We start from the raw sequence: 17,936 nt of genomic DNA, 5'->3' as shown, positions 1-17,936 counted from the left end.
CGTGTGCAGTCCTGCGCTTAAGCTCAGGCCACTGCGGTGTCACTGCCGTTTTTAGCCGTGCTGGCTGGATTAAAGCTAGGTCCGTAGGTTCCGAGGCCAGACGGGACCACTGGGATCATCTAGTCTGACCTCCTGCGTAACACAGGCCAGAGACCTGCCCCCAAATAATGCCTAGAGCAGATCTCTTAGAAACACATCCAATCTTGACCTAAAAATTGTCAGTGATGAAGAATCCACCACCACCCTGGGTAAATTGTTCCAGTGGTTAATGACCCTCACTGTTAAAAACCTATGTCCTATTTCCAGTCTGAATTTGTCTAGCTTCAACTTCCAGCCATTGGATTGTGTTAGACCTTTCTCTGCTAGACTGAAGAGCCCATTATTCAATATTTGTTCCCCGTGTAGGTACGTCTAGACTGTAATCAAGTCACCCCTTAACCAACTCTGTGTTAGGCTAAATTGATTGAGCTCCCTGAATCTATCATTATCAGGCAGGTTTTCTAACCGTTTAATCATTCTCATGGCTCTTCTCTGAACCTCTCCAATTTACCAACATCCTTCTTGAAGTGTGGGCACCAGACCTGGACACCGCATCCAGCAGCAGTCGCACCAGTGCCATACACAGAGGTAAAATAACCTCCCTGTTTCTACTCGCCATTCCCCTGTTTACACATCCCGGGATTGCATTAGTCCTTTTTTAAGCCGATTATTCACCACAACCCCCAAATCTATCTAGCACGGGCATGTCTACCTGAGCTGCAACCACACCTTCAACTGCAGCGCAGACATGCCCCTGGGGAGAGAGCCTGCCTGCGGAACGGACAATCTGAACAGACGAGACAGACAATGGGTGGGGAACAAGAAGAGTTCTTATTCCTATTTTGTAGAGGAGCCAAAGAGCAGCTAAGGGTTGCATTTGCAAAAGAGCCTTGCTCTTGGGCAGAGAAGAAGGATGGGTTAGTGATGAGGGCTCTGGCCTGGGACTTGGGAGACCAGCGTTCAACAGACTTCCTTAGGCAAGTCGCTCAACCTCTCTGGGCCTCAGTTTCCCATCGGTACAGTGGAGAGAACAGCACTGCCCCGCCTCCTAGGAAGGTTGTGAGGATGAATCCATCATTAATGTAAGACGGGGGGGGGGGCGGGCTGATTCTTTAAGGGCCAGGAGGCCTGGGGCTGAGCCAGCCCTGTTCAGTCAGCCCCACATGTGCCATAACTAGCTACCTCCCAGCCTAAAGGGGCTGGATTAATGGGGTCAGGTGACAGCCTGAATCACCTAGCCCTCATGAAAGGGCTGAGGAAACAGTTTGGTGAAGAAATTGCAGGGAGAAAGTTGGGTGTTTGTGGAAAGGCTTTCAGGGAAGGAGGTTGGGGAACATTGCTCTGTCTCAGAGCAGGGAGTCTGAAGGTAACCCAGCAGGGGCTGGGAGCTGAGCTGAGCTGGGGTGAGGGGGGGCTGCAGAAATACCTTTTTGTTTGGGCTTCTGTTCCTCTGCAAGGGGGCTGAGATCTGAGAGTGAGCCGGGTGAGCTCCAGGAGAGACAGAAAACTCTGGTGGGGGGAAACCGAGGCCCGGCACTGCTGTGTTCTGGTGGCAGGGATGACATGGCAGTGAGTGCAATGGATTGGGAGGGGCCCAGATACTGTGGTGATGTGGGGGAAGGGGGCAGATGCATCCAGAGATATTAGCTGTGCTTTGCAACTGTGCCATTATTGGTGAGGGTTATTCTCATCAGCCTGTACAGCCGGACGGCAGTCTGTCCTGGCTCTCCCAAACCGGGCTGGGTGGGGGGCCAGGGCACTGCCCCACGGAGAGGGAACAGTGTGTTACTCACCCTGATACTGTAGTGCAGTAGTGAGTGCACGATGCCACCCAGGTGGGCACCCCTCCATGGCTGCTGGGCCCCATCCAGCCCTTTAGGAGCAAGCGGAGCGTAGTCCGAGGCGGGCATCCCGTGCTGGGTGGAGGGGCGGGATTTGCTCTCCCCTGGGTTGAGGGGTCCAGTAGTGCGACTCTGCCGCAGGTCCTCCAATGCCTCACGCTACCTGCGGCCTAATGCGACAGCCCCTGCTCACAGGGGGAGGCCTTGGGAGCCAGTCACAGCCCAGGGACAAGCACCGCTCAGCACGCGGGAGGGGGGCAGAACGGGGCCCTCAGTCAGAAAGCTAGAAGTACAAACTGTAGAGCATGGGGTGACCCGGTAATACCCATCTTCTGCCCTATTCCCCTCCTCTCTGGCTGCATAACGGGCAGAGTCCCTTCCCAGGGCCTGCCCAAGCGCTCCCCAGAGCCATACGAACTGTCCCTCGAGCCCAGCTTTCATTCTGAGCAGGGTAAGAAAGAACGAGCCGTCGTTAGTCAGCTCCTTCCATTGGCACAGGCACTGGGTCACGCGGCAAGAGAGCCTCGGCCCAGCGTCTCGCAAGCCATGGGACGATCCTTTCGGCTGAAGGAGGCTGAAGTGCTCCAGTCCCTTTAGAAAAGCCTGGAAATAAAACGAGCGGCCGAGACGCCCCAATGCGAGAAGAGCTCGGTCAAGCGCGGGGGGAATTAAAGGCCATTGGCAAGTGTGAAACCAAACAGACCAAGGTCGGGCATAGGACGCTGCATGTTTCCATCACTCCTGCCCATGAGCGAATAACCCGTACAGTTCTCGGGGGGGCTTCGATTTCTTGCGCCCAATCCTCAGCTGGTGGAAATCGGCAGAGGCCCACAGAGCCAGCTGATCCCAGCTGAGGCCCACGCGTTGTCAAAGCCGCCCGGCAGGCTCACGCAGTCGGGGGAGGATAGGATTGATTTGTTACTTTCAGCTGGGCCCTTTGTGTGAAAATGTCCCTTATATGAGCCATCCCAGTTCCTCTGGGGAGGACCCGACTAACAAAATCTGCTGGGTGGCCAAGCGAGATAACGGCAGAACAAAAGCTACCCCAGGGGAATGGTCACGTGGCCCGAGATAAACTCGGATGGTTGCAAGCTGAACCTGTATCTTCGTGGTCTATTTCTTGCAGCGTCGCGCTGCCAGAGCCGCTCTCGGGGACAGCACACTTATCTGCTCTAAGAAATCATTTTGCTCCTTGTCGGCACTAAATAGGAACTGCCGTGGGACTCGTCCCTGGGAGCGTGCTCGGCCCTGTTTAATGCAATGACACGAGAAATCCCTGGGCAAAGGAAACTGGCCTCTGAGCTACTCATTCCAGGCGCAGTGGGTCCCTTCCCACCCATGCCCGTGTCCACACGAGGCGAAGGGGGTTCTGTTCCCCTTTGGAGGACACCCTGGAATGGGTGTGGATGGGGCAAGCAGAGGGCTTCTCCTGCCCCACCCCCAAAGCCTAAGGCTCGGTGAACTCTTGCTGTTTTCCCCTGAGTTTGGGGGACAGCCCCACATGCATGGCCACTGCAGGAGGCAAGGGGATTGGGCCAATGCCCCATTCTTCCCATGGGCCCTAGCAGAGCTCTGTTTTAAAGGGCCGGCGCCTACGGGGGGAGCACACCATGGCCGCCCCACAGCAAAAGGAGCAGGGCACCCCACAGGCTGAGCTGCGTGGAGTGAGCTGTCCCGGCCAGGCAGAGGGGAGAAGGGGGCACCACCAACCGAACAGGAAGGAGGGAGGCAAGACTATGGGAGTGCTGCTAGGTGTGAACGGGTGTCTTGCCGGGTGTGTGCAGCGCCTGGCACAATGAGGCCCCGATCGCTGACCCACTGAGAGCCCTCAGAAGTGGCTGCCTGTACCTGATTTTCCCCAGGCTGAGCCCTGTGGGATGACTGGGGATGAGGAGGCCCAAGGAGCTTTCTCTGTGCTTCCCCTTTGCACACTCAGTCCCTGCGCTCCGCTAGCACCCGGCAGCCATGCCACGCCGCTCAGACTAGCTCCATCAAACACGCTCCCCCTGAGCTCCCGGGCCCATGTCTCTGCTCAGCTCTGCCCCCTTGGTGCCCATCCACTGGCATAGAGGGGTTGGGCAGACCTGGTGAGCTAGAAAATCTTCTGGGGGAAGATGCCCCTGTCATAGGGGGAGTGGCCATGAAGGGGTGTGGCCAGAGCATCTCTGTTCTCCGACACTCGCCAGCTGCCAGAACAAGCCCCTGGGCCATGGGCACAGAGCAGCCTAGTGTGTGCGGGACTCCGAATTCAGGTATGAACCCTCTTTTGCTGGGTCCTGCACTGAGCACAGCTCAGCAAGGACGGGCATCGCAGTTCACACTTCCCTCCACCGGATGCTGCGTCTTAGCAACAATCCGGAGGGAGGGGTTCTCCTGTCCGCTACAGCCCCTGGGCACCCTCAGCATCCCAGGTGACATCCGGGAATCCAGCTGAAACTGCAGCTAACACGGACCCAACGCGGGAGACCAAATCAGTGCTGGGGGCAACTCTGCTGCTGTCTGTCCAGTTGCACCACAGCAGATCCAGCCCATTACCCTGGAGTAGAAAAAATGACCCCAAACCGTTTCCAGGAGCTCTAGGATCTCATACATTCAATTATGTAATCACACCTACTCTGTGTGATGCTCTGTGCCCCTCTAGTGGTGGCTGGGCCATAGCCAGAGATTGCATCTGCTGCAGTTTGAGCCAGCAGGGGTGTCTCTTTAGCTAAAACAGCAGAGACTCATGCTCTTTGATCCCGAAATCCCAGGTTCAATCCCCAGTGCCAACAATCCACTCACTTGGACCTAGACTCTCCTGTGTCATGGCTGTCTAGCCACAGCCAGCCACTCACTCCATCGTACGTTGTCACCATGATAGCAGCAGCCTTGTGATAGGTCATTCTTTGTCCCCCACACCTTCTCTTCCCGCCAAGTGCAATGCAATCTAAGAGCTATATTTTGTGCTTGTGCCATGAAGTAGGCTACAGAAGCGCAAGGGCAAGCCCTGGCCAAACCACCATAGCCGTCTAATTACTGAGTCCACAGATCTGTGCGGCACAACGCTTCCACATTGGTTACATGATCCCGCCAATGAATTCCCAAGACTTTTCCTACATGGTGCTGGGGGAATGCATTCGGCTTCCTGTTGTGTTCTTCCAGCATCTGCCGTGTTTTATTTTTTTATTTCAGAAGGTGGAGAAAACTACTAGGGGAGAGGCGGTTCTAGATTTGATTTTGACAAACAGGAAGGAAATGGCTGAGAATTTGGAAGTGGAAGGCAGCTTAGGTGAAAGTCTATGAAATGGAAGAGTTCATGATTCTAAGGAATGGTAGGAGGGAAAACAGCACAATAAAGATAATGGATTTCAAGAAGTCAGACTTTAGCAAACTCAGGGAGTTGGAAGGTAAGATCCCATGGGAATCATGTCTAGGGGGAAAACAATTCAAGAGAGTTGGCAGTTTTTCAGAGACACAAGAGCAAGGGCACAAGAGCAAACTATCCCGCTGTGTAAGAATGATAGGAAGTATGGCAAGAGACCACCCTGGCTTAACCAGGAGATCTTCAATGATCTGAAACTCAAAAAGAGTCCTACAAAAAGTGGAAACTAGGTCAAATTACAAAGGATGAATATGAACAAATAACACAAGTATGTAGGGACAAAATTAGAAAGGCCAAGGCACAAACTGAGATTCAACTAGCCAGAGACATAAAGGGTAACAAGAAAACATTCTACAAATACATTAGAAGCAAGAGGAAGACCAAGGACAGAGTAGGCCCATTACTCAATGAGGGGGGGGAAACAATAACAGAAAATGTGGGAATGACAGAGGTGCTTAATGACTTTTTTGTTTGTTTTTCACCAAAAAGTTTAGTAGTGATTGGATGTCTAACATAGTGAATGCCAGTAAAAATGAGGTAGGATCAGAGGCTAAAATAGGAAAAGAACAAGTTAAAAATTACTTAGACAAATTAGCTGTCTTCAAGTCTCCAGGGTCTAATGAAATACATCCCAGAATACTCAAGAAGCTGACTGAAGAGATATCTGAGCCATTAGTGATTATCTTCAAAATGTCATGGAAGATGGGAGAGATTCCAGAGGACTGGAAAAGGGCAAATCTAGTGCCCATCTATAAAAAGGGAAATAAGGACAACCCAGGGAATTACAGACCAGTCATCTTAACTTCAGTACCTGGAAAGATAATGGAGCAAATAATTAAGCAATCAATTTGCAAACACCTAGAAGATAATAAGGTGATAAGTAACAGGCAGCATGGATTTGTCAAGAACAAATCATGTCCAACCAACCTGATAGCTTTCTTTGACAGGGTAACAAGCCTTGTGAATGGGGGGAAGTGGTAGATGTGGTATATCTTGACTTTAGTAAAGCTTTTGATACTGTCTCGCAGGACCTTCTCATAATAAAACTAGGGAAATGGAACCTAGACGGAGCTACTATAAGGTGGGTGCAAAACTGGTTGGAAAACTGCATAACTGGTTGGAAAACCATTCCCAGAGAGTGATTCACAGTCAAGCTGGAAAGGCATCATTGGCAAAAACCTCCGTCTTTCAGCTTATCCCTTACCTAAACACTACCAGTGTCCTCAGCAGCAGCGGTCACGCCTCTCATCAGAAAATCTATGACAATGCATAAGACCAGTGGGGATAGCATGAAATCTTGCCTTAACAACTCTATACCATTCCACGGTGCTGCTTTTCATGTCACCCACCCAAGGCTGTTGGTGTTACTGGCCTATATGGGGCTATGAGCAAATTTGGACCTCTGAAGCTCATGACCAGCTTCCCGGAATACACTTATCATTTGTTCTGTTGTGATATTCATTAGCATTCCCAGGGTAGATAGTGGCTTTCTACACCCAAGTTGTAATCGATTACCTATATCCATCTCCCGGCACAGTCACAATCATGGCTTTTAGATGAGCTTAGTGCGGAAGCAGCATGCACTGCTGTACCTGAAAGCATTTACATGCTGCCTTTCAGTCTATATGACAAACTCACACCCCGCACGTGCTGGCAGGTGTGCGGCATAAAATAATGCCCAGTGCCTGTGATTTCTACAAAGAATTACCTTGCTATGCCCATGTCTCGTTAAAGATAGTCTCCTAATTTGTTTCCATAGAGACACATTGTGGTTCCACTTTAAGACTCTTTAAAGCCTCTTAATCTTTCAATCTGTGCCATTTTTACTCATGGAATTAATTGTACATTTGTTAGCATTTACTCCTATGATGGGGTCTCCTTCAGGACTGGGGCCCGTTGCCCTGGCTGCAAACTTACAATGGTTACTCTACATTCTGGCAGGTCTGCCAGTGCAAATACAGTACAGGTCAGATAACTATTCCCTGTGTAAAATGTTAACCCTTTATGCCCTGGAGCCTTGTGGAGCTTTTCCACTGTGATCCCTGTGCCTTGCGTGGTCAGTGACCCCATGCCGCGAGCTGTAAGGCGTGGCCGTTCTGATTGGCCAGAATATTACCCCCACGTAGTGCCAGTATAAATGCCGGCACACGGAGCAAGGTGGCGGAGAATACGGCCCAAGACTAGAGATGGTTGGGAATCTTTTCATGAAACATTTTTCCATTGGAACATGCTGATTCACCAACACTAGAATTTTGCATGGCGACATATCGGTTTTGACTAAACTGTCTCGGGTCCAGGATGGAATTTCTGGTCAAAAGAGAGAGAAAGAGAAACCAGAGCTAGAACTTGACCCTTGCTTTCCCACATCCCCGGGGAGTGCCCGAACCACTGAGCTATTAACGGCGGAGCTTGGGCTCACTTTTTCACAAGAAAATTCAAAAGGTCTCAGTTTCATTCCAATGTGGAATGAAGACTGATTTTGAACCCTTGAAATCTTTCCCGAAATGGATCTCTTGTTTTCCAGCCAGCCCCTCCCAAACCCGGTAGATTCTCTCGACTGGAATCCAATCCACTAATTCCTTCCTCCACATCCACCTGAAGATACTGAGCCATGTTCAGCTCTCAGAAATCAGTCCCATCTGCTTCCCATCTCCCTTTCAGAACAGAGGTGAAACAAAGTCCCTGGCAGATCAAAGGCTCTTCTCCCCTCTGCTCCCAAACAGAAATGTGCAAAAAAAAAAAAAAAAAAAAACCACTTTTCAAAATCCAAAGGAGCAGATGTTTTCTGCTCCAGCTTGACGTGCTCCTTTGCCGAGACTTTCATCGTCCTCAACAGCACAGAGGCTGCCAGACCGGGGATGGGACTGCTCTACTATGTTCCTCTCTGTCTCTCTTAGCTCCTCTAGTTCAACCACTCTGGTCTCAAGAGCCTGTAATCCTCTCTGAGGGCCAAGAGCTGCTTGCATCGAATGCGCAGTGTGGGCGCGAGGCAGGCAATCAGACATGCCGCATTCAGTGCAACACACTGGCTAGCCCCCACATAGCTGCTGACTTCTGCCTGCAGTATTGTTGCGTTTGCGGGGGGGTGGAGGAGAGGCTTCTTTGGGAAGTGTATTGGCCTAAGTTTAGAGAATGTTTGTTAGGTGCATCTTCCTTTCATGCTCACACTCTCTCGCAAAGCTCCCATTTTGCTGCTCCTGTTCTCTAGCTCCTCTGGTCGCTTATGCTGGGTTTTTAAACCCCTGTTCTTGTTGAGTTAAACCCACCCCCTTGTCAAGGGAGTAGGGATCAAAGGAGGGCAGGCTAGAGCTTCATTAAGAAGCTCTCAGCCTTGCCTAGGCTCAGCACACCAGACCACATTATAAACTTCAAAGACATGGCCTGGTTCATAATGTTATGGACAGCTTGGGGTTGGTTTATTTCTGTTGGGGTAGCGTAACTTTAAAGAGGCTTATTCCTGCGTGGCATCAGGCCCCAGGCGTCCAAGGGTTACGGTGCCCTTGTAACTGGTGGTCAGTGGATAATGCTGCTGAATCAGGAAGTTTGAATGGGCGTCAAAAGGAAAAGAAAAAGGAGAGGACTAGGGTGAAGTGGCCAAATGCTCCATGGGATGGCAGCGAGAGGCAGGCCATGCCATGGTTTAACGAACCTGTGGGTGTCCCAAGGCAGAACGTTTGTGGGCCGGATTTACAATGCTAGGCATGTAGAGACCCCATCGCGTGCAGGCCTTTCCAGGGGAGTTGAGCTCAGCCATCCTCCCAGCTGATCCTAACTGGCTGGGGACCAGGGGCCCTTGGGTGACTGGACCCAGGTGACGGTTGTGCTGAGAGTGCTTAGGTGGCTGGGGGAGCTTGCACACTGGCACTGGCCCTGATCAGAGCAGGGGTGAAGGAGGCTGGGGGAAGGCCAGCCCAGAGGCAGACAGCCTTGGGAATCGACTAGTTGAGATAAGGGAAGAGACCCAGGAGAGAAGGGATCTAGGATTCCCCTTTGCTGGGGAGGGGAATCACAGGAACTAGCCCTCTGGTGGGCCCTGAACTAGAGGCTAAGCCCCAGTTGGGGTGTGACATACTCAGGGTACAATCCAGACTGATGAATCGCTGTGTCACCCCCGCCCTTTACACTGCTTTGCTGCGGCAGCCTCTGTCTGGACTGCTCACAAACAACTTCCAGCATGTACATCACCTTGGCTCTGGCCAGCCTGGGTTCTCCTGCAGGGTGACCCCAACACACTCCCAATCTTAGCTATTCCCCCGGAAATGTATGCCCCGTACGGCCCAGCCTGCTCCTGGACAATACAAACGATATCAGCTCTGTTATTGCTTTCATAGAAATAAGAGGCACGTAACTTACTACCCCGAATGGTGTTTCCCAGACACTTCAGTCCAAACGCAATGGATTAGATGAAACCCGTTTATTAACTGCAAAGAGATTTTAAGTGAGTACAAGTCATGAGGCATCAAAGTCAGAAACACTTACAAGAACAATCAAGGTAAAACGCAACTGGTGCCTAGCTTAACACGGGGAGAAATAAGCCTCCCTGTGGCTGGCATCTGCTGAAGGAGGAAGGGTTTTGTTACACTCAAGCAAAAACAAGGCCACCAAATTCCCACCTCTAGGACTCAAAGCAACACATGCAGCTGAGACCAATCGCAGCGATGCAGCTGGCTAACGCTCTGCTGCTGCCGCTGCAGTGGTATAACCCCAACCAGAAACATTACAGCGTACTCGGCTGCATCCCATTGGCCTGTCTTGGGCGCTAACTCAAACTCCAGTTTCTGCTCCAGAAAGCATTTGCATTTTTCAAAGCCTCTTGTAGCACCAGAAGCAAGGTGAAGTTGGAGCTCTGACATGTATAATTAGATAGTGTGACAGACCCAGACCAGTGGGGTACAGGAGTCTGGTAGAGAGCAAATATACTGGTCACTGGATGAGTAGTTTTCTGTTTCCTGAGTGACCAGAGCAGGGGCTGCACCAGAGTAATCAGGAACCTGCTAGAACCAGTTAAGGCAGGCAGGCTAATTAGGACACCTGGAGCCAATTAAGAAGAAGCTTCTAGAATCAATCAAGGCAGGCTAATCAGGGCAGCTGGGTTTTAAAAAGGAGCTCACTTCAGTTTGTGGTGGGAGTGTGAGGAGCTGGGAGGAAGAGGTGCAAGGAGCTGAGAGGGTGTGCTGCTGGAGGACTGAGGAGCACAAGTGTTATCAAACACCAGGAGGAAGGTCCTGTGGTGAGACTAAGGAAGGTGTTTGGAGGAGGCCATGGGGAAGTAGCCCAGGGAGTTGTAGCTGTCATGCAGCTGTTACAGGAGGCACTATAGACAGCTGCAGTCCACAGGGCCCTGGGCTGGAACCTGGAGTAGAGGGCGGACCCGGGTTCCCCCCAAACCTCCCAATTGACCTAGACTGTGGGTTCTCCCAGAGGGGAAGGTCTCTGGGCTGTTCCCCAACCCACATGGTGAATCTCTGAGGCAAAAAAATCCGCCAATAAGCGCAGGACCCACCACGATAGAGGAGGAACTTTGTCACAATAGTTACCTTGGCTGGGGATAGTCAGTTATTCATAGCCTTGTATCCTTATTGGCTTGGGATAGCCTGTTAAGTATATGAGACAAATGCTCTCTTTTGCTGTTTGCTTTTTGAGGCACAAAACACTTGCTACAAATGCACGATCAGTAGAGTCACTGGAGTAAAATAGCATCATGCCTTAGATAAGTCATAGGGTTTACATTACTCCAGTTTTCTCCCAGTGTAACCCCTTTGTTTTCAGTGGTGTCACACCGTTTGGATTGAACCCATGTGAATCAGGGCCTGGGTTTGTAACATTTCATTAGACTATAAAAGCAAAAGCGTCTATCCCCTTTCCTGTCAATTACACCTGACTGCAAAGTTTGCAGCAGCTAACGAATCCTGCACCAGTGTGCAGCTTTTTCTGGTACTGTCTGATAACCCAAGAGCAGACTTGTCCCTGGTTAATGAACTAGATCATGCTTTCTCTCTTTCCCCCTACCGAGAAAGATCCACTGCATTTTATCCTATTGCCTCAATTCCCAGTGCATCCGTCATCACACTTAATAACACGTAGCACTTCCCTCTAGCGGCCAAATTCTTCATTACACTGAATGTTTCATTGGAGCCGCATCCTTTAGACATTTGTTGTCCTGCAGCTAACCCTAAAATAACAGGCTCCAGGTACCTGCCAGGATTCAGATGTTCCTTGAGCAAAAGGCTATTTAGAAGGATACAGGTGCCTTGCCTGGACAACCTGAGTTGCAGCATGGCTACTTGACGCTTAATCCTTACCATAAGCACCTCCCCTCCCCACCCCCCCACACACTTTGATGAGCTGAAGCAGTCATGCTTTGGCACAGTGCTATCTTGTGGCAGTTTGTGACTATAACAATTTGATTATTTTTTAAGTAAAAGGTCAATGAAATGTAACATCAATCCTACATAGCCCAGGTTCCTGGGAGGAGACGGGATTGATGGCTGAGAATAACGTACCTGAAAGTGAGGTTTCTTCCTATTGTTAATGGTGACATTTGCCCTGAAGCATTAGGGTTTATAGCCCTTCCTGATTTTTCTGGGGGGAGAGTTGTTTTGGAAGCCTTACACCTGTGGCTCTGGATAGTTTCATTCTTATGAATGTACAAGCTGTTCTGAAGCTTGCTCAGCTCTGGGCCTCGGTGAGATAATGTGGCAGGGAGTTCCACAGGCTGTCCCTGCTTTGTCTAAAAAAAGAAAGTCCTTGGCTCAGTTTTAAATGTGTCACCTTTCGATCTCATTGCCTGTCCCCTTGGCTTTGTGTTAGTAGACGGGGTGAACAGAAATGCTCCATCAGCCTGCTCTGGCCCATTCATTATTTTGCAGACTTTGATAATGTCCCCTTATTAACCTCCTCTCTACCAGGAACACTCTCAGTCTTCACAATTCCTCTTCAGATGGAAGTCTCTCCGGGCCTCTGAACGTGCTTGTTGCCCCCCTCTGGAGCCCCCACCTGTTTCAGCTCTCTCCTTTTTCAGATAGATGTGGCCAGAAAGGAGCATCATCTGAGACACAAACATCTCGCTCACAGATTGTGCCTGGTCACAGCTAGACCTCTTGGGGAATGACTGGCTTCAGGCGCATGCAAAGGAGGTCAAAAGGAACCTCTCAATGGTAATTTAAGGAGTTAATGACAAAACAGGTGGCTGAGATAAAGATATGACAGGACACGTTATCCTGTGGAACTCACTGCAGTAAGAGCTCAGTATGGCCAAGAACTCAACAGCGCTCCAGAAAGGAGCTGAGTTTTATATGGAGAACAGGGCTACCCAGATGCTGCAGGGCATAAACAAGCCTCTAGTTACTGGGATTAGGAGGAATTTTTCCTTATGGGCAGGATATTCCATAACTGCCCCTGCAGGACTTCTTGCCTCTTCCTCAGAAGCAGCTGGTGCTGGACACAGTCAGAGACTGGACGAGATGGACCATCAGTCTGGTCCAGGCTGGCAATTACAGTGTTCTTAAATTATAGCCACTCCATGCTAGTTCTCCGCTGTGCCGCTGCATTCAGTTACCATACTGGGTAGTTTGGCAACAATCAGGACACTAAGCAAGCCATAAAGAAATGAGTATATATGCTTGGAAATATATAACAGGATTGCAACTCCCATTGAAAAGGACAAGAGTCCTTTTGAACATCTGCCTTCTTCCGTGACACTACAATTCGCCATGCTAGATAGTGCTGGGCCAGGTTTTCAACATTAGATGTGCAGCATTATTGTGTGTATGTGAAAGACCCAAAGTAACCCTGCAAACAAGGTGCCTGAGTGTGCATGTGGCTGGTCAGGCCACAGGGCTCGCTATGTGCATGCACAAATACCTGCATGGCAGATCAGCAGAGCCCAGGGGTGTGCTGAAATGCCGCTGAGGAGGATCTCAGCCCAAAGAGCACAAGGCTCATATTTTGAATAGTCACATGACCTACTGAGAGCGGCGTCTCATTAGGGTGTCTTAAGGATGGAGCTCGGCTGTTCTCAGTGGTGGCAGATGACCGAACAAGAAGCAATGGTCTCAAGTTGCAGTGGGGGAGGTCTAGGTTGGATATTAGGAAACACTATTTCGCTAGGAGGGTGATGAAGCACTGGAATGGGTTACCTGGGGAGGTGGTGGAATCTCCATCCTTAGAGGTTTTCAAGGCCTGGTTTGACAAAGCCCTGGTTGGGATGATTTAGTTGGGGTTGGTCCTGCTTTGAGCAGGGGGTTGGACTAGATGACCTCCTGAGGTCCCTTCCAACCCTAATCTTCTAGGATTCTAAGTGAGAAGAGCTTGTTTTGTGGGCAGGGCTTGACCCCTGATTTGCATGCATAAATTAGGTGCATGCAAAGCATTGTGCAGGCTTAACTTTGAAAATCTGGCTCACTCAGGCAGCAGGACACCAGCTAGGGAGCTGGATTGGAAACAACTGGGCAGCATGACAATGGGCTAACATCACGAGGTTTTCTTAAAGGGACAGTTAAAGACCTCCCCACCCCACCCCACCCCCGTCCTTTGTTCATCCCTCTTCAAAGTTCAGCTTTGATGCGGTTTCTTTCCCTCGCTCGTTTCCGTTCCTCCGTGCCCTCTGGCTGAAAATAATAACAACGAAGTAATAATTGCTCATTTAAATACGGTGAATTGCTTCTCCTCGCAGCACAGTAAATAGGCAGAATGAGAGAAAATATGCACTGTGTCTGGCCAATGAAGCGTAGGGCATGGAGCTAACATGACGCACGGTGTCGGGAGGGAAATGAAACTGAGAAGAGCGATCTTAATCTTACCGCAGTGGCGCTTGCTGCACCCAGCACAAAGAGATCTCCAGGAGCAACGCCAAGGCCCAGGAGGGGAAGGCGGGGGTTGGGTTCTGACGGATCAACAAGGTTAGGGCTGAACAATGGGTTTCGATGTGATGTCCTGGGTGAGTGGGGCTAGCAGATCCTGTGGGTGCCCTGGGTGTCTAGGGGCGTAAGAGGAAAATTGAGACACTGATTCCTTTCTCTCCCTGGGACCAGGCTCAAACAAGTCTCTAACTTTTAGGGATTACGATGAGACCTTCATGGGGGGCAGATTCATAGAATCATAGAATATCAGGGTTGGAAGGGACCTCAGGAGGTCATCTAGTCCAACCCCCTGATCAAAGCAGGATCAATCCCCAACTAAATCATCCCAGCCAGGGCTTTGTCAAGAATGACCTTAAAAACCTCTAAGGAAGGAGATTCCACCACCTCCCTAGGTAACCCATTCCAGTGCTTCACCACCCTCCTAGTGAAAAAGTTTTTCCTAATATCCAACCTAAACCTCCCCCACTGCAACTTGAGACCATGACTCCTTGTTCTTGCCACAACTGCCTAGTGTGGGGTTCATACACCCTCCTCTGAAGCATCTGGTGCTGGCCGCAGTCAGAGACCAAGCACTGGGTCAGATGGACCTCGGTTCTGATCCAGTCAGGCAGGTCCCATGGTGTGAATCAGAAATTATGCCCCTTGAGCCAGTGGAGTTAGCCTGTGGGTTGGGAGATGGGCAGGTAGGGGTGAGAGTGGCATGGGTGAGACCGGGAGGGTGGGGGGGCAGCGGGGGACATACCCTGTCCTTCACAGCCAGCTGTCCCATTCAGAAAGAGCCCCATTCTCTCCCGGACACTCCCTTGTCACACCCTCCCAGCTAATCACTTTGAAAATATGGCCCACTCCTGGGGACCCAGGATGTCCCCCATCTCCCATAGCCACTAGCAAGGCCATCCTGTTACGCCGCCCCAGGAGATCCACCTAGACAAGGCAGCATGGCCAGAAACCTCTCCCCAGCCTTACTGACCGGGACACTCTCCAGGGGTACACAGGGTTGTGGGGTGCCTCACCACCACCTTCCCCCAATATGAGGAAGTCTAATCGGTACCTGCTATGGGTCAGCCTCTGGCAACGGAAGCACCAGGCCTCGCGCTCTCTGTACAGGCAGAGACAAGCACGCACCAACCCCGAATACTCTGTGCTCCCTGCAGCATCCAGCCCCTGTTCCACTGAACGTTCATGGAATTACCAGGCCAGCTGACCCCAAGGGAACCGTCCACACCAGCGTATTGGTTACACCTTTGACCACCACTCTGCTGACCACACAGCACTTAGGTACATTGATAGTGAAAACAAGACTAGGTTTATTATCAAAGAGTAGAGAGTCAAGAGACAGTGACTAGGAATATTGGAAACAAATGATTGCATATAGAACAAAGGCATCGCATTTAAAGCCTAAACTTAATTAAGGCGTTTTCCTCCTGTGTAAAGATGCTCATCACACCCCAAGTTCTCTCCAGCATTTTCAGCGAAGCCTGGCTGAGACCTCTCTTTCATGGCCCAAACTCACTGTCCATTTACTTCTTACATGAAGGTGACTTCTTTGTCTCCCAACGATACCAGCACAAACTTTTGATGTGCACCTTAGATAGGGTCCCATTCCTACACACATCCACATCCCCTGTTGTTTACATCTTCCTTTTAATTTCCTCTCTTGGAAGAAGCCACAGTCCTTCATTGGCATTTGGTTCAGACTGGTGAGAGGGGCTCAATGTGAACAATATAATAGTTAAATTACAGCTAAACAGCCAGAGAAAGCAACATGTCTTGTCTGACAGGAACCTGGTTTGTCACCTTTCTGGCCAGGCCCTAGCCACAGACCTTAAAAACATAGTTCTCAGTGTATGTACATGACTCCTTACACCACCTCCATACGTGCGTTTTACAATGCTATGGATGAACAGTGTGACACAGGCGTGTTAGAGATCTTACATGACACACTCTGGTGAACTAGAGCGTAAAGCAGTTCCCTATATCCTCATGCACCTGTTCTGTACCCCTTGCCAGCTGGCACTGCGAGGTTCCTGGGTCACAGTTGACGCAGGGTGGCATTCATAGAATCATAAAATCATAAACTATCAGGGTTAGAAGGGACCTCAGGAGGTCATCTAGTCCAGCCCCCTGCTCAAAGCAGGACCAATCCCAACTAAATCATCCCAGCCAGGGCTTTGTCAAACCTCTAAGGAAGGAGATTCCACTACCTCCCTAGGTAACCCATTCCAGTGCTACCAGCCATGAAGGCAGCAGGCCCAGACATCACTGGGCCTTGTTAATATACCTGGCTTCCAGCTGTCACTTGCTGCATTGCCAAGCTCATAGGGATACCGTCTTGGGGCCCGTTCTGCTGCCCATGCTCCCACATAGCACTGTCTTGCCTTTGTAGTTCCGGGCATTCCAAGACGATAGACTGTGATTTGGACCATGCACCCACGCAAGGCAGTAAGGACTCCCGTACACCTCTATATGGGATACCCGGACCTTAGGCCGGAGTAGGCCCGGCTGCCCACTGGTTATTCCCTCCTTGGGGCGGGTGAGGGGGCAGGAAACAGACAGCACCCTGGCTATAGCCCATCCCCTGCTCCTTCCATATGCCACCAGAGCAGCTGAGCCAGCGCCGGGAAGGGTTAGTACTTGGAGCTTGGGGACACTTTTTCCATCAAATGTTTTGCTTTGTTGTGTTTGTCTGATGGAAAATGGCTTTTGGACCAAACCAGCCGTTGTCACCGAATTTTCAGTTTGGTGAAAATTGTCCAGTTTTTCAACTGTTTGCGGGGGAAAGGTTTCCGTTTCCAGTCAAAATTCTCAGGTTTGAAAAATATGACTGAAAACAGAAACGTTTCACCTCAGAGTTTGTGGAAATTCAGACTGCTTCCATTTTCAATTTCTTGTTGGAAACCCCAGTAAAACTTCCCAGGGAACAGAATAAAATATCTTGAAATTTCTCCCAAAGAATAACTGGCCTTTTGAGAGCCGCTTTCGTGGTCATTTACTGCTGGAGCTACTGCAGGCAGTGACTGACCTCCATCCTCTGGAGCAATGATGAACTAGAGGAGGAATTGGGCTTTAAGGTGTCTCTGTTGATGTTGCCTGATCTAGCCGAAGAGACTACTGGTGAACGACAGACAACCTCGCTTACAGACAACCCCCCAACCTGAAGCAAATACTCCCCAGCAACTACACACCACACCACAGAAACACCAACCCAGGAACCAATCCCTGTAGCAAACCTCGTTGCCTACTCTGTCCCCATATCTACTCTGGCAACAGCATCAGAGGACCCAACCACATCAGCCACACCATCAAGGGCTCATTCACCTGCACATCCACTAATGTGATATATGCCATCATGTGCCAGCAATGCCCCTCTGCCATGTACATTGGCCAAACCGGACAGACCCTCCGCAAAAGAAGAAATGGACACAAATCGGACATCAGGAATGGTAACATACATAAGCCAGTAAGTGAACACTTCAATCTCCCTGGTCATTCTATTACAGATTTAAAAGTCACTATCATTGAACAAAAAAACTTCAGAAACAGACTTCAAAGAGAAACAGCAGAACTAAAATTCATTTGCAAATTCAACACCATTAATCTGGGCTTGAGTAGGGACTGGGAGTGGCTGGCTCATTACAGAAGCAGCTTTTCCTCTCCTGGAATTGACACCTCCTCATCTATTATTGGGAGTGGACTACATCCACCCTGATTGAATTGGCCCTGTCAACACTGGTTCTCCACTTGCGAAGTAACTCTCTGCTCTCCATGTGTCAGTATATAATGCCTGCATCTGTAACTTTCACTCTATGCATCCGAAGAAGTGAGGTTTTTACT

This window comes from Trachemys scripta, chromosome 6 (genome assembly GCF_013100865.1).
Source record: "Trachemys scripta elegans isolate TJP31775 chromosome 6, CAS_Tse_1.0, whole genome shotgun sequence".
Lineage (NCBI taxonomy): Eukaryota > Metazoa > Chordata > Testudines > Emydidae > Trachemys > Trachemys scripta.
This window is presented reverse-complemented; position numbering follows the sequence as displayed.